This window comes from Podarcis muralis, chromosome 8 (genome assembly GCF_964188315.1).
Source record: "Podarcis muralis chromosome 8, rPodMur119.hap1.1, whole genome shotgun sequence".
In the NCBI taxonomy this organism is placed as follows: domain Eukaryota; kingdom Metazoa; phylum Chordata; class Lepidosauria; order Squamata; family Lacertidae; genus Podarcis; species Podarcis muralis.
The window spans coordinates 59,477,540-59,495,655 of record NC_135662.1 but is presented as its reverse complement, the minus strand read 5'-3'; the positions used below and the strand labels follow the sequence as shown (position 1 = coordinate 59,495,655).

The following is an 18,116-nucleotide window of genomic DNA, read 5'->3' as shown; positions in this document are numbered from 1 at the left end:
AGACCGAGGTTGGAGGTGTCGGGAACTAGGGACATCTTTCTATGCAATTTCTATGCTCTCAATTTCTCGTTTTCCCCATCTGATATTCAGTTCTCCACATTTTGCAGCAATCTGTGAATTCTGGGGCTTTCCACTTGTGAATGCCAACCGTAGCTTTCAACCTGCCTGGGTGCAGCTGGGGGACTCCGCCTTGGCAGAGCCTCTCCTCTACCCACACTGCCTGTGATCCTCTCCCCTGGTAGATGCCAGCAGAGAAACACCTAGGCACCATCCTAGGCTCCCCTCCAGCCATCAATGTCAGGGGGTTATGAATGCACTTAAGACAACGACTGAGATAGCTCAGTCGGTAAGAGCATGAGACTCTTAATCTCAGGGTGGTGGGTTCAAGTCCCACGTTTGGTTTACATAGTATGTATTCGACCTATCAAACATTCTGTGGTTATTGATGCAGTTCTGTAAGACCGAACGAGAGAGCTCAGCAGAGAGAAGTCAAAATTCCATCACTAGTTTGGCCTTCCCAGTGGAACATACTTCTGACAAGACATAAACAGGATTGCACAGAATGTCTTTGTGCACTTGCATGCACATTGCACTGGAGACAAGACACATCTGCCAATACCCCCTTCAAAGAGATTTGATGTCTAGAGACCTGAGGGATACTGACTCACTATTGAGCTAGATGCACCAAGGGTCTGACTCAATATGAGGCAGCTTCCTATTTCCTAATAGAGGTGAAGTAAAGTTTTCCTAGGGACAAAGATAAGAAAAAAGGGACTGTTCCTGGTAAACAGGGCCACAGGAGACTATCAGCCTGATTCTATATATGCCTACTCAGAAGCAAGGCCCAAGGACTGCACCTTGCAGAAATCATGTACAGTGGTATCTTGGGTTAAGAACTTAATTTGTTCTGGAGGTCTGTTCTTCACCTGAAACTGTTCTTAACCTGAAGCACCACTTTAGCTAATGGGGCCTCCCGCTGCTGCTGCACCGCCGCTGCGCAATTTCTGTTCTCATCCTGAAGCAAAGTTCTTAACCCAAGGTACTGTTTCTGGGTTAGCGGAGTCTGTAACCTGAAGCGTATGTAACCCGAGGTATCACTGTACTTTTATGTCTTTAACTTTGCAGCAAGGATTTGCAGTTGTAAGAGAGTGGTGTGCTGATTATTGGGATGCAAATGAAGCCCACTAACACAAGCCTCAAGTTGTGGGAGTGGGAGGGCCAAAAAAAAAAAAAGTGGCAGGGAGGCAAAAAGGGCTGGGAGTCTTGAAGGCCAGTGCGCAGAGTCAGAAAGTCTAGACTCCAGATGTGAATGTACAGCCTCCGAGAGCGCAGCACCATAAATATATCAGCCAGATGTCACGAGGCCCAAGCTACAAATCTCTGTGAGTGGTGACAAGCCTTGGCTTTTTGCTCTTTGCAGTATGCAGCTCCTCCCAGCATTACTGGTCACTTGGTCGGAGGCAGCTGGCGGAGGCTCTGCCAGGCTGGAGAGAAAGGCAGCTAAGAATTGCCATCCAGCTTGTAGCTGGGTGGAGACTGTTTGGTCTCCTGCAGGAGTAACAGTGACTCTGAGAGAAAATAATGTTGAGAAGTATGCAGGGATTGGAAGGGGAGGTAGGAAAAGATTTGGGTTGAAATGCTTCCTCTGAAGAGAGGCTTCTTTAGCACTACGGTTCCTTCCAAATTCTGCTCGCTTTGCATGACCTTTCTTAATTGAGTTCAGATTCTGACTTGTCAGTGTCAGATCCAGACATGATCTGCCCATCACACCCATCTCAACTTTTTTGTAACCATAAAGCTTCACACAGATTCAGAGAAAAGGATGTGCCCATGTCAGGCCAGCTTGACCAGGCCTTCACATGCGGGAAATAGTTTCATTTCAAAAACTATGAAACTAAGCAGACTGTTCTGCTCTTTATGCCAAGTGCACTTCCATCATTCCAGAGAACAATTAATGCACAGCCTCCCGATGTCCGGGAGTCAGCAAAGATATTTCTTCCAGCATTATCCTTGGGGCCTTTTAGGCAGACTCATCCAAATGTTGAGCTGGTATCTTGGAATTTGTCCCAGGATCTTCCCAGGCCAGAGATGCCACCGGCAATTTGACTAAATGTCAGTGGCCATTGCTAGTTGGCTTTTGAAAAGCTGTCAAAGAATCACCCCATAAAATTGTCTTGCTTCGCAGAGCATGCAAAGTACCATCCATTGAATTTTGACAGTAACTCTTTCATTAGGAGCGAAATATTGTTTTATTAAATAGCAATCAACCAACGTCAATTTTTTCCTGTTACTTTGGAAAGTATTGTCCGTAATTAGTGTAACAGTTACATTAATAATCAACATTATTGCGCAGAAGATAGGGAAGGAAGGAAGGTGCTTGACGTTAACATCACAAACCTGTTATGTTTGGACAGAGCTTTGCGACCTATAAAGCAAAGATGGTAGATCACATTTAAGTCTTTCCTTGATTTGGGTGGTCTTCAACAGTATATAATACACAAGCAGTCACTCTTCACTGTGTTCATCAGAAAGCAAGGGAAACGAGAATGATCGACAGAATTTTATGACAGAATAAATTTCAGAATTTAAGGATGCTTTGGGGCTTCTGATAATGAAATCCCCTGGCACCAAATGGCTAAACTGGTGTGAGAGCCTAGAATGTTCCAGCTGCAGAATGCTTGTGAACATCCCAACTACTTGGAGAACAAAGCTTTCAAGATCTTTGAAGTCCAGCTTCTCAGAGGACAGAGAAAGTTAATTTGTGTTTGTTGTATCTGTAGACCAATTTCCAGACTGGGCCTACAAGCTTGGGGTTTAAGTAGGGATGGAGGAGAGTTTTGTTCAGCCCACATTTTGAAGGAAACTGACCTAACTTGCACCTTCTGGATTAATACACAGGCCAGAAAACAGTTATGCTTCAGGTTTCACAGTTCTTGGAATTTTGCAGTGCGGTTCTCAACTAAAAATGTACCAAATTATGTTTTCTAAATGTAGGCTAAAATACCTTTAGAAATGTATGCATTTATATAAAATATGAATGAACTGAATGTATACATTGTGATAAAATACATATAAAAGTACATGTAGGGAAACTGCATTGGTTGCTGTTTGCAATTCCCTGTGTCAGGAGAGAGACAGGGTGTGTGTCACTGTGCTGTGTTGATTCTCCTTGATCCCTCAACAGCTTTCCATAGCATCTGTCCGAGTTGGGTACACCAAACTGCAGTGCTTCAACTCCTGTTTAGATGCCTCCCCAGAAGGTGGTTCTTGGGGAGCCAGTGTGGTGTAGTGGTTAAGAGCAATGGACTCGTAATCTGGTGAACTGGGTTCGCGTCTCCGCCCCTCCACATGCAGCTGCTGGGTGACCTTGGGCTAGTCACACTGAAGTCTCTCAGCCTCACTCACCTCACAGAGTGTTTGTTGTAGGGGAGGAAGGGAAAGGAGAATGTTAGCCGCTTCGAGACTCCTGGAGGGGAGTGATAAAGCGGGATATCAAATCCAAACTCTTCTTCTTCTACTACTCAACTCCATGGGTTCTGCAGTATGGAGTTCCACAGGGATCATCTATATGGAGCCACTCAGTTGGGGTCATACCGAATTTCAGGATGTGTTGTTGATGACATATGCCAGGCATAGGCAACTTCGGCCCTCCAGATGTTTTGAGACTACAATTCCCATCATCCCTGACCACTGGTCCTGTTAGCTAGGGATCATGGGAGTTGTAGTCCCATAACATCTGGAGGGCCGAGGCTGCCTATGCCTGGCATATGCTGATGACACACATATCTATTTCTCCTTTTAATCTCCTTGCTCTTCAGGGCAAGATGGTTGTCATTTTGGCTGGGATTAAGCCTATGACAGGCTCAGGGCAGGAGTAGCTTGGTTGGGAAGTCTGAAGTCTGGGAAGAGGCCCCATAAATCAGGACGACTGAAAAGTAGAATGGCAAGAAGGGGGAAAGAAGAAGCAATGGATTAAAACACAGGAACCTGTGAAGGAGAAGGAAGCTTGAGGAAAGGAGCAGATGTGAAATGGAACTAAGGCAATTCCATTTATTAATGTGTATGAAACTGGAAGTTCTTAGGTTACTGTGTTACTTACGCACACACAGCCTGAGATTTATCATTACTAGGCGAGAAACATATGCTCGCCAGACCTCAGTTATCAAGACACCTGATCATAGATGGCCCAACAGAAGTTGCGCACTATATAACCCTGCCAACAGAGCAAATTGTTCCAGGTGACTCAAGAAGAAAGCCCACTTCTATGTAACAAGGAGAGTAATAAAATATGTTGAAGTAATAAGGGCATGTAACCAATATTTTATTAGTATGTTCTGGATTCATTGTAACAAACCTATAAGAACGTCCAAACAGCACATAAGAGCACCACATCATGTGTTCGCCTGAGCATAAAAAGTGACATGTGGGTTCTCTTCCCCACGGGCAAATGTCACTGCTAAGACTTAGGGGGTTAGTACTAATCTACAGTTATTATTATTTTTTTCTGAATTTACGGCAAGGGTATCCCAGAGGAGAAATGTGCAATTGCTAGGGGTTGTTTAGTGATACGATTCATCTAACCTGAATCTGACCAGCAATGCACTGCCTTGATTTGCTCAGTATCTTGAAAAGTCAGTTGCTGTATTGCACTTCTATGGCAAGATCATGCCCTTAGCTGATAATGTAGCTGATGAATCATCGGTGCTGAAGAAAATTGGATAATCTACCCAGAGCAATCCGATGCAACGCCATTCGCTTTGTAATAACACATAATGGGCTTTGAGGACAGTTGATTTTTAATCAGAACAATTGATATTTGCAGAATTCGACCTCACTCAGCCATTTTTGGGAAAATAAGTTATTGCAATCAGAAAGTGACTTCTTGCCATCAAAGCAGCTTATTTCAGTCACCGCCGCTCACATCAAACCTTGCATTTCTTCCACCCTAACAACTGACTATGATCATCTTCCTACTAGCTAGGGGCCAAGCTAGTCTTTACACTGCAGACTCCTCAAGAAGGACACGTTACCCTTTTATATCCAGAAGTTTTGGATGCAGAATAATTTATTTGCTTGCATTTTATGTAAATCCACCTAATTGGCTCTCCCTGAACCAATAAGCAAACCAAAGCACAGTTACCTTTCAACGTCTACGCTTCTCCAAATTTTGCGATTCAGTTCTTCAAAAAGTGTGCATTAAAACGCATATATTAGTGAAAACAAGGTACAAAAATGCAGTACATTGCAGGAAATAGCTAGCAAAAGTGCATATGTTAGGACTGATGCACTATATTAATGTTCATGCATTACACTTTTCATGTGATTTTTTGTGTGCTGTTTTTAAGCTGCTTCTTTTTTTTAACATTGTGCACATCCTATTGAGAAATATATGTGGAAGGTGATTAATAAATAACAATAACAACAATGCTTCAATTTTTTGAAGCGGATTGTATATATTAAGGTTTTGCGTAAGCCTGCCTAAATATTTACTTATAATTCAGTTTGAGAGTGATACAGAATATGGAAGCGAGGGGGCGGGGGGGCTAAAGAGAGTTGAGGCTGATAGCATCACCAGGCTAGAACAGCAACGGAGAGCGGGTTGTGTTTTTTTTAAAGAAAACATATTTTTTGAAGCACAGAATCCACAAGCTTCCACTCTCTTCAGGAGAAGGAACATATTGCATCTCATTTCTGTACTTCCTGGAGATAAAAATCTACAGAAAATCCATCACCGACTGAAAACGGGTTGCATTTATTATCATCGTATTATCCTGACTTTGCTGCTCCAGCCTTCATGGATTAGTTGTATGCACAGTCAGGGACGTTTTCTACGAAAGACAATGCCAACGCTCTCATTGTTGCCATGCAAACCCAATTAGGGGATATTGTACCTTTATATACTGAGACGGTTTCCCTTGGGTTATTGTCTCGATTATCAATAATTGCTACAAGCCGACTTCAACATCCGGCATATATATGAGACTCTCAGTGAATAGCAGGTTTTATTTAGAAGCAAGAAGTAGCTGGCATTATATTTTGAAAGAGAGTGCAGACACTACAGTATGGGTTTTCAAATAGGCAGCGCTTTTCCTTCAGCTGTAATTAAACTTGCCAATACCTTAAAGATATTCACTTGCAAATTTAGCATCTCTAGTAAGGCCAGCATTGGTGAGGATCGACAAAAGCAAGTGCATAAGGCTCATATTTTAACTACGTTGTTTTGGAGTAATATTGCAGAATGAAGTGTGAATGGTTGGTGACCATTAGGGCACAATTTAGAGCATTTGCAGATGCCCTCAATTTCAGTGCTTTTGTTCCCCGTTGCCTGGGCATATGAGGTGCCTAAACTCACTGTTATGGTGCATACCACTGTCAGGATTGTACAATAAAGACAACAGTTTGGATGCTTTTTTTAAAAAAAAAGTTTGGAGGTCCCACCTGCGGGGTGGCATTGACCTTTTCTACGCCTCTGCAGAGGTTTGAGGAAAAACCAGGAAGGGCCAATAAGAAGTACCTGGATAGTTATTTCATCACCCCAGTTAAAAGAACAGAGGTGTTACCTTCAACAAGTATACACATTTGATGAGTGTACGGTCCCTGTACGTCCCTTGGCCCAGTATACCTGAAAGAGAGTCTCCACCCCCATCGTTCAGGCCTGACACTGAGGTCCAACACTGAGGGCCTTCTGATGGTTCCCTCTCTGCGAGAAGTGAGGTTACAGGGAACCAGGCAGAGGGCCTTCTCGGTTGTGGCGCCCACCCTGTGGAATGCCCTCCCATCAGATGTCAAGGAAAAAAACAACTATCTGACTTTTAGAAGACATCTGAAGGCAGCCCTGTTTAGGGAAGTTTTTAATGTTTGAAGTTTTATTCTGTTTTTAATGTTCTGTTGAAAGCCGCCCAGAGTGGCTGGGGAAACCCAGCCAGATGGGTGGGGTAGAAAGAAAGAAAGAAAGAAAGAAAGAAAGAAAGAAAGAAAGAAAGAAAGAAAGAAAGAAAGAAAGAAAGAAAGAAATATTATCATCGGTGTGCAAATATTGTTGTGTTGTATACTGGAACAGTTATCCACATATAACATTCAACAAGTGTACAGCCCATGTACACAGTAGTAGAAATCATTAAGTGTCCTTTCAGACAAACACTTGTGCATGTGGAGAGACAGCTTGTGTACCTGTGTTCAGGATAATGTGTGAACAAGCCTACTATATACATGAAAAGAGGGATAGACTTGGCTAGGAGTTTACTTCTAGAAGACGGAACACTAGAGAGTACAGCATTAGTCACAAACTTTTGTGAGGCAGCCTACAAAACATATCAGTTGCTTTTACCTATTGGGTTTACAAAGACTTTCTATCCTTTTAAAAATTATTATTAAGTTTTAATTTTTGTATACCTACCATTTTATTCGACTTCCTTTTAACCATACTAGCACTTGTCAGATTTGTTGTATTAAATAGAGTGTGCTGGTTTTTAACTATATAGTAAAGATATATATCACTTCCCTGAGAATCTTGTTCCAGTGTTCAACCGTCCCTTAAGATGCAGAAGTATTCGTAAATAGCCATGGCACATCTGTGCAGCTGCAATGGAATATGTTGTGACTTGCCCTTCTCCTTTTCTTCTTCTTCTTGAAATGTGATGAGAGGGATTCAAAATACAAGAGGACACTGAGGCTACAAAAAGGTGTTCATTTTCTTGGTACCAAAGCATTGCCACATCCATGCTGCCTTATTTTGCCAATTCAGGGTTCAACCCCTTGCCGACTTTGATGACCAGCATCCATTTACAATTTCATGCCAAAGAGATAAGAGGGCTTAGTTCCATACATTTCTGTAAGGTTTTCCAGGCGTTGTCCTCTTTTCCCTTATTAGGAATTATCGGGTGCCGCAAGGGTCTTATCATAATTTCTCAGTCCTAGCATATTTACTGGACGGGGGACGGGACACTAGCTCTGAGCACTAGCCTTTTGATTCTGCTCTCCACCCTCAGGTGACCACACCAGCTCCAGAGAACAGGAGGAAGGATGTTGCTCTTGCTGGGCAAGTTCAGAAAATGTTTCCCAACCCCCAGAAGCAGGCAGGACAAATGTTGGCTGGTCTAACGCTGATGTAAATTAATGGAGATGGTGTGGTCAGTATGAAAAGCCACAGAGCTATGTGGGTAAAGAGAGGTGGGTGAAGTCAGGTTGCCAAGGGAAGGGAAGGCTGAGGCACACAGCTTGTGCCCAGTGAAGAAGAAGAAGAAGAGTTTGGATTTGATATCCCGCCTTTCACTCCCCTTCAGGAGTCTCAAAGCGGCTAACATTCTCCTTTCCCTTCCTCCCCCACAACAAACACTCTGTGAGGTGAGTGGGGCTGAGAGACTTCAAAGAAGTGTGACTGGCCCAAGGTCACCCAGCAGCTGCATGTGGAGGAGCGGAGATGCGAACCCGGTTCCCCAGATTACGAGACTACTGCTCTTAACCACTACACCACACTGGCTCTCCAGTGCCCACGCAGGAGAGAATTCCTGGCAGAACTTCTGCTCCTATAAGATAGGCTATGGCTGTTCTTAATCTCTCCGGTTGTCTCAAATCTGTGATGACAATTAATATTGTGACCTCTTGTTTAGGTTTTCTGAAACGTACAAGTTTGAAAAATCTAAAGTTTGCAAATCTCAAATGGTTCAGAGCGCTTAAGGGGGAAGGATCCCTGTCTTTTCTAGAATATGGCAGTCCTGATTTAAGGTGTCAGAAACTACAACTGTTATCATGTTTTTAGTATATGCCCCTGGTAAAACCAACCAACCAACCAACCAACCAACCCTACTATTTTAATTCTGACACTGATGTGCCTTTTGAAATCAGGTTAGTGTGAATTCTAGAGCACTAGAATTCCTTCCTGACCTGGTTTTGTTTGGAAACACCAGAGTAGGTGCATCTTGAAACTATTACACCATTTCTGCAATTATTAATTTTTTTAACAAAAACTGGGCATCATCTAACCATAATCTCCCTTTTGATCCCTCTCCCACCAGCTGCCATTTCTTCAGCAGGTGAACTGATAAGTGTCATTATGCTGGGGTCAGATTTCCTTGGTTTGTGGACTCAGAAAAAAGTTTCCGAGTTTATGAACTCAGAAAAAGTGGGAGAGAGAATTGCCCTTAATGCCAGGCCTGGATGGCCCCACATTCGTGGAAGCCCCACAATGCCAGGAATATGTGCTGCTAACTATTCTCAGGAAGTCATGTTATCTTGACAATCCAAGGGCGAAGACTGAGAAGAGCATGGCCTCTAGAGTCTATAGGTGCTGAGACAGGCAAGGCCCTTTTAGCTGGAAGAGACTGCTCTCAGACAAAGTCACCGAAAGGACTTAGGCCCGTCTGCAGTTGTCAGTTGCTGAAGGAATATGGGAGCCTGCTTGTATGAATCTCCAGCTGAGCTCCACACGGAGCTATCCAAGGTGCTACCTGGGACATCATTTATCTACCCTGCTTCACAAGCTGGTGAACCTATTGTAAACTGAATGCAATAGCATTTGGGCATTGTGTTAAACTTGACACAGAAGGCTGTGGGGATAAGCATTAACAGCTTGCCTCTCCGTTCTTATTCTGGTCGCCATCCACCATTCTAAAACTTCTCCTGGGTTCTAAAACTCCCATGAATACAGAAGGTTCCTGTATTCATAACTTCACAACTTTAAAAGGTTGCCTTCTATGAGTTGTATGGAAAACAGAACTCATGCCATCGCAGCCATGCCCTTCCCCTGTGTGATACTTACCACACCACCCCAACACATGAAGAAGGCTGTTTTTTATCAGGATCAAGGCATGAACTTAAGTTGCATCTTGTTGAAGTTAAGCAGGTCTGGGTCTGATCATTGTCTGGATTTAAGAGTGCCCAGAAATTCTACCTGTGTCCTTATCTCCATGAAGGAAAGGTGAGATGACATTAAAAAATCAGGATGTGGGTTATGGCAGTGTTCCTTAATGAAAATCTGCATCATCTGACTCTGTGTACTTACTGTATTTCTGTACCACCTTTCTTCCAACATGGAACTCATAGGTGGAATTCCCAGGCAGTCACTCACCCAGGCAGTGACCAAACTCAAATGCACTTTGTACTAGCAAGGTGGCTGTATCCTGTCCTCTCAGCCTATGTACTGGCACATCTCTATGTTCATTTGCAGCTCACTGCAGGCTGTGAGGTACCTCAGTTATTAGGGCTGAGCCACTGTCACAAAATTTATCAGGAATAGACAGTTGCACTATACATATACATACAGTCCAATATACATATATATTTCTAACTGTGTTATGAATATTATTCTGGCATGAAGTGTCAAGTCATTAAGTGTTCATTTGAGGTGGAAGGTATTCAATGGTTAAACAGCACACTATAAAGGTCTTGGGGCTGACAATAGGCCTGTGTGTGTCAAAGTGTTTCAAAGGATTTACTGCCTGTTACTGAGAAGCCATTGTGGAAAGGTTCAAATATTTCACTTATTGTCAGATTATTACTATAAAGAGGTCACTAGTAAACTCCCATAATTCAGAGTGATTCTGGGGTGGAAAAGGCCTGAGGGTTTGATGGATCATCTTGACTGGGAGCTTTGAAGTAAAATATCACCTGCTGTTTTGATTGTTCCCATATACTATCTGATGTTTCATTACTTCTTCTTTTAAAACAGAAAACACACACAATGTCTCAGACAAATGGCCTCTGAAAGACAAAGAAAACACATAAAATGTACAAGGAAGTCAATTGCAAAAAGGAATATGAGCATAAGCCAAGTTTTCATTGGTGAAACTCTAGGGGGAAATTAGTGCCTTGTCTGGGCCAATCTACCATAGCCAGAATATGGAATGGCCACAACTTGAGAGGACTCTGTTTTCAAGGGGAGCCTAGGAAATGTCATAAGCCACTTCCACTTTTCCGATAAGCAATAGCCCTGGTTCAAGGTTTCACTTCACAATGCATGGAGGGCAAAATGGGGCAGTGTGTGCTAGCCATGGCCCAATGTCCTCATCCATGCCAGCTTTAACCTCCCCAAACTCCATGTATTCAATGAAAATGTCCAAAGGAGGTATCTTCAAGTGTGAATTTAATGCACTTAGAGTCTTCCATCCCAACAGGAACTCCAGGTGGTTGTGCAGGAGTTGCCCAGGTGTGAGGCAGCAGCTGGCAGGGACCGGATGAATATGTGGGGCCCACTTCTCTCTCCATCCATTCTGAGAGAATAATAATAATAATAATAATAATAATAATAATAATAAATTTTATTTATGCACCACCCTCCCCAGCCAGAGCCGGGCTCAGGGCAGCTAACACCAGTAAAATTACAATAAAACATATTGGGGGAAAACAAACAAACAAACAAACAAACAAACAAACAAAACCAGTTTATTAAAATATGGGTTAAAATACAATTTAAAATGCAGCCTCATTTTAATAGTAGCCCATAAATCAAAACCATAAGGGGAGGGAAACATAAGAGTCAAACTGAGTCCAAACCAAAGGCCAGGTGGAACAGCTCTGTCTTGCAGGCCCTGCAGAAAGATGTCAAGTCCTGCAAGGCCCTAGTCTCTTGTGACAGAGCGTTCCACCAAGTCGGGGCCAGTACTGAAAAGACTTAGAGTTGAGTCACACCAGTACTATTTTTCTAGAAAAAAGAGGAGCCTGAACTTACCATGAATGCCTCCCTTGTTCTCTTATAATGGCAATGGCGCCCACCTGAGAGGTGCTGGAACTGAGTACTGGCAAGTTCCAGCTGAAAAAAAGCCCTGGCTCATACACACCTGGAGTTGTCCTTTCATACAACGTTCTAGTCTCCTAAGAAGCAAGGACATGCTGAACTGCATTTGTGTCTGAAAACAGAAAAGCGGCTCTGCCCCCCCCCCCTTGCCTCCTGCATTCTTTGCCTGTGTGCTGCTTAACACCACTGATCCATAAAGATTGGTGCCTCAACCAGTGAACACACAGTGCTAGCAACCCTGACCCTGCAAACATGGCTTTCTTTCCAGGAATAGACCATTCAATAAATATATCTTTGTAACTGTGATTTATTGTAAATCACGGGCTGATTTGCCTCTAAGGGTAAATGCATTTTTAATCAAGCAGTATGCCCACAGTATGCAAAGTTCATCTTCATTTGTGTTTTCCCCCCGGTGAACAAACCCCTCATGGTCTTCAACCTTTCGCTACTTTCGCCTCTGCCAGTTTGCCCATTAGAATTGCTCTTAATTACATGCCTGGCTGCACTCTTAACTCTCTTGGGGAACAGTAAACTTTGAAAGCTTCCCTGTCCACAAAGGATATGAGCAAAAGCATATTCTATTTTCCGAAAGTTTAATCAAGCTTAATGTGTAGGATTCTTCTTTCTTTCCCCCCATAATTTGTAACAAATTCATCATGGCTATTACATTGAGCATGGTAGCAGATAGATTTTTGGACTTGGCCTAGGCCCTTTAGGGCGGCAGTCTCCAACGTGGCACCCTCCTGATGTTGTTGACTACATCATCACTCACCATTGGACTCAGTTCTCCCTTGGACAGCGGGGGTCCAACAACATCTGGACACCACCAAGTTGGGGAACGCTGTCCAAGGGAGAACTGAGTTTCATTCAGCCCAATCCAACACCCCCAGTCAGGACAGAGGCCAGTGCACAGCCGCAGAAATAATTCGCTGTGGTTGAAAGCTAGATCTGTTCATCAAAATGGATGAACCCTTCCCCTCCCCTCTCCTTCCTTCTAGGTGTTTACCCAGTTATCTTGGTTTCATTTCTCAGAAAAGAAAGAGGGGACGAATAGCTGTGCATTTCACTTTATTGGAAAATGGAGGCAACAGGGCCATTGGGCGGTTGGGCATTCTCTGATCCACCTTGATATGACTTGTTAGTCCTGAGTTCCAACTCTGCAAGGACTACCTTGAATCACCCCCGTTTGCCTTATTTGGGATGCACAGAGAGCTGATCCATACCCTTAGCAGAGGCCATTGCTAGAACCCCTGACCCTGACACTACTTCCCTAGCCTCTTGTCTCCCGGTGACATCTTTCTCCTGCATCTCTCCTCCCATTTCCACCAAGTCCTCACAAAAGAGTGACAGTTCAAACCTTAGGTGGTAAGGCAGGGCTATGGTGTTAAAAAATCCTAGTTCTGCGGCTTATTATGTGGCTATCAGCTATCTTGGAAGTAGCAGAGGAAGTCTGATTCACAGTTAGTGCCTTGGTGGCTGAATGGATGCACAAACTCATTGATGCAGTTCTGTAAGGGAAGCTTTCTGTGTAAAGTGTGTCTGTGCATTGTGAATGGTGTGTGTGTGTGTGTGTGTGTGTGTGTGTGTGTGTGTGTGTGTGATTTCCAATGGCTTTTCTGAATTGAGTGCCAGAATGAGGCCGAGTAGGGTCCAAAACATGGTCAATCTCAGGTGAAGGGTTCATTAGTGCTAAAGAAAATGGGGAGGAGTGTTTCATAACCACACCTGTATGGATTTCCAACTGCTTCCCTATATCTGTACAGTTGTATCTCGGGTTAAGTACTTAATTCGTTCCGGAGGTCCGTTCTTAACCTGAAACTGTTCTTAACCTGAGGTACCACTTTAGCTAATGGGGCCTCCCACTGCTGCTGCACCGCCGGAGCACGATTTGTGTTCTCATCCTGAAGCAAAGTTCTTAACCCGAGGTACTATTTCTGGGTTAGCGGAGTCTGTAACATGAAGCGTATGTAACCTGAAGCGTATGTAACCCGAGGTACCACTGTATTACAATGTCAGGACAAATATATTTTGGCTCATGCGAAAGCTACAGATAATTGTACCTGACCCAAGTAACATTGCTTTCTGTGGAACTCAATCATGACTAACTGTAGCTGAACTGGGGCCAGAAAATCGTATTTTTGAACCAAAAAGAAATGATTGAAGTTGCAAGAAATACTATCAAGCCAAATATTTGCAAATACATTATTTCAAATGTCCATTTTTTGTACTTTTCTTGAGGAAATATTTCCTTCAACTCTGGAATGTTTTGGCGGAATCTTGGAATGGTAACTTGGAGAAAGCTGTCACTTGTGTGAATTTGTTGCGTGCAACTCCTGAATGTGAGGCTAATGCCATATTATATGTTCAGTATTGTAAGCGCATTTGTGTGTTATGAGAATGTAGTAATAATTTTGCAGCAGCCGGTTTATTATTATCATTTGTCTTTGCGGTTGTTTTGAAATACCTTGCTCTTTCGGGAAACTGTACCTTAACAGCACCACACTTTATTTAAGCATCTTCTTCACACCTGGAGAAGTACAGAAAACAGGTGTCTCTCTCTACTGGTTAATGCCTGGCTCCAGAGAGTCTAGCCAAAATCTGATTTGGATATTAACAGGCCCTGAGAAGCCAAACTCAGTATAGGGTTTTCTATGTGTGCTGTTTGACAGCTCTAGAAGTTAAGAGAGGATGAATGTGGCATTATGTGTCCATGCATGCCAGCATGGTTTTTCTGCTTTTTCACAGAGTTTCCATCCTTTCAAGAGTTTAAACTAGTACAGAAGCACTTAAAATAACATTAGGACCCAGTCCAGATTTCTCTGCCAGTCAGAACGTGTGTGTGTGTGTGTTTGAAACCATGCATCTGAGCACCCAAAGGGCTTTATGATTTGTTAGGTTTAGTAGTTCAGAGGATTAAAAAGACAGGAATATTAGCCGGGGAAAAAGAAGAAGGAGAAAAGTCAATGTATTCACTGAAGCAAATCTAATGGGTTGCTGGGCCAGAGGAAATTAAAAAAAAGGTTCCACCTACCACCTGAGTGAATCTTATTTATAATTCCTAATTCACTATATATATATATATAAATAAATTCCCAGGCATCTTTCTTTTTTCTTCTTCTTTTGCTATGCTAGTCACATTTTCTAAATCCTTTATCAACGGCTGTTCTGCATATGAATGGGCTGTAATTGAACTGTCACATTCATGAAGGTCAGTAACCTTTCATTAGGAAGAATGTGTCTCTCTTGATAAATTGGAAAGTCCCTGGGGATTTGAAAGCAGTTTTTTTTAAAAAAAAAACCCCACTCTTTCAAGTATACCTAAAAATCTAATACAGATCTTTCTTTCTTTCTGTTCCTTTCACGGTACTCTGACAAACCTTTCTTCTTTGTCTTTTTCATAGTCAGCATTGTTCAAAATATTCAATCTCTGTGCTTTGCCATGACCAGCTTGAGAGCCAAAGAGAAAATGTCTAACTCCTGTCCTTTAAATTGCAGATAGTCAATATGTCTAGGTCTTTGTTTTTAATAATAAACCTTGAAATTACAGCTAATACAGGGCTTTCTGTTCTCTGGGGCTTCTTTAGCAATCCCAGTGAAAATTACCAGCAAATCAAGGAAGAAACAAATTCATCAGGGAAACGAGTAGAGGAGTTGATGGTTGGTCCCTGTGTTTTACCAATCCAGCTATTCAAAAGGAGGGATCTTATTTTGGAGAAATGACCAGTTAGTCTAGTTGTGTTGTCCCTATCAATTTCACCAACTGCTCCTTTGAAAAACCAGGCAATGGCCCAGTTTGCATGCAATGCTAAGCCATACCATGGCTAAGCATGAAGGCAGTAGCTATGAGTTCTCAGAAGGAAAATCATGGCCATGTTGCTCCTCCTCCAGTCTTGCTGCTGTTGCTGTGCTACCTGGAGCTAAACCATGGTTTGTCTTTGTGTCACATCCGAACATGTGCTTCTGGTTTGTCTCATTCCAGATAAAACACAAGCTGTAGCAAAGGTTTATTTTTGACTTATTGCTTGTGGTTTGTTCGATGGAGACATTAATGTTTGCATTTTGTCTTTTGTTTTTGCAAAGCATAAGTGGCTGTAGTACAAAGGAGCTTCCAAAAAGATACCAGCTTTCTAGAGTGATCAGTTGATCTCCATTAACACTATTGGACAGAGCATTAGAGCTTCAGATAGAGGACACCTTCAAAGAGGACATGTGGCAAGCCTAATACCACCTCTGAAAGGGGGAAAACTCATCATCCTCAGTCCAGAAATTATTCAAACATGCAAAATTATTTTTTTCTAATGCCTATAAATATTCCAGAGGGACCAAATTAATTATGGACCAACCTTGGCAGTTGGCACGTAGGTAGGTCAGTGATGTCAAAGACCTGAGTTGTCACACCACATCTCATCTCACATTTGGTGATATCTGGTGGTGATGCCTTTTAGGTTATTCTGGAGATTGGTACATCCCTCAGAAATTCTCAAATAAATCCACAGTGGGAGACTCCAGAATCTATGGAAAGAGTAGGTTGGATTTTTCTTCTTCTGGTGTTCAGCAGCTAGAAAGGAGCATGTTTTGATGTGGGGCATGGCATTTCTTTTTACCGGCGACAAATTTTAAAGAAGTGACACAGCCCACATGAGAACTGAGGTAATACAGTTCCCCCTAAAGAAATCTATGAAATGGCAGAGGAAGCTATGAACCTATGACAAACTCATATGCAAGAGAGCAAAGACCAGACAATTCATTTTGTACCAAAGACTACAATGGAACCCTTTCGGGAAGGGAGGATTCCACAAATATATTTGAATCCTGGATTCCTGTTCAAGTCCATCTTTAACTTACATTAAGATTCATGAAGGATGAGACTATTAAACCTAGACAGCATCTTAAAAAGCAGAGACATCACCTTGCTAACAAAGGTCCGTATAGTTAAAGCTATGGTTTTTCCAGTAGTGATGCATGGAAGTGAGAGCTGGACCATAAAGAAGGCTGATTGCTGAATAATTGATGCTTTTGAATTATGGTGCTGGAGGAGACTCTTGAGAGTCCCATGGACTGCAAGAAGATCAAACGTATCCATTCTGAAGGAAATCAGCCCTGAGTGCTCACTGGAAGGACAGATCGTGAAGCTGAGACTCCAATACTTTGGCCACCTCATGAGAAGAGAAGACTCCCTGGAAAAGACCCTGATGTTGGGATAGATGGAGGGCACAAGGAGAAGGGGACGACAGAGGATGAGATGGTTGGACAGTGTTCTCGAAGCTACGAACATGAGTTTGACCAAACTGTGGGAGGCAGTGGATGACAGGAGTGCCTGGCGTGCTCTGGTCCATGGGGTCACGAAGAGTCGGACATGACTAAACAAGTAAGCAACAACAACAAAGATTCGTGAAGGATGAGACTATCAGTGGCTACTAGCCATGTTCTACTTCCACTACCTTGAGTGCTTCTGAGTGCCAGTTGTTGGGGTTCACAAGTGAGGAGAATGTTGTTGTGCTCATGTATTGTTTGTGGTCTGGTTGGCCACTGTGAGAACAGGGAGCGGGAATAGATGGGCCTTTGGTGTGATCCAGCAGGGCTGTTTTTATTTGCAGTTTCCTGTCAGTGGCAAGAGGACAAAAGAACAGCCTCATTGTCTTCCTTCAGGCCCAAGCTTCCAAAAAAAGTTAAAGTACAACGTAGCTAAAGAGCATATTTCCAAGTGTGTTAAGCATTTTCCAAGCAGAGAACAAATCCGCTTTTACCACTTCATGTCTTTACAATAGAAGCCCATCCATTAACATGGGAAACTGCTTGTTTGCATTTCTTAACAGCTGACATTTGTACCTTTCCAAGGAAAGTGAAGGGCATCTCATTGCTTCCTTGTTTAAAGCAGTGTAGAAATAATGGGGTTGATAGGGAATTGGAGCTAATTTCCTTTGTCTCCTATTCAGCAGATAATGGTGGTATGTGTGGGATGTTAAAGGCCAGGCAGAGGAGGTGACCTGGAGATGACTCCATTCTTCTGAGGTTTATCAAAGGCTCCTGTCAGTCAAAGGCATGCTGGGAGACTGGGGACTGGCCATCTGGTCCAAAGTTAATCAAAGAGGAAAAAGCAGAGTAAGGAAGTAGGGGAGAGAGGGGGGGAAATCTCACTGTCAATTTCTGTGCACGGTGGAAGGATGAGAGTTTCCTATTCCCTAGCAGTTCCAGCACATGGGCCTGGTGGTGGTGGGATCACCCTCACGATGGAGGGTTTTGTTTAATATGGATAAAGCAGCGAGATGATATTGTGTGTCAGTTTTCAGTGGCAACACTGAAGGTCACTCATGCTGTTAGCTGTTCAGAGAAGCAACAGAACTGTTTCACTTATTTGAGGAAAGAAAGGAAATAACTGGTTCAC

The 18,116-nt window shown here is 42.9% G+C and overlaps 1 non-coding gene across 1 annotated transcript; it reads left to right on the top strand.

The window, feature by feature from the left end:
- Window positions 1-328: 328 nt before the first annotated feature.
- TRNAK-CUU (transfer RNA lysine (anticodon CUU)) lies at window positions 329-402 on the top strand. Its single transcript has one exon. It is a non-coding gene; the product is annotated as a tRNA-Lys (tRNA).
- The last annotated feature ends 17,714 nt before the right edge of the window (window positions 403-18,116 follow it).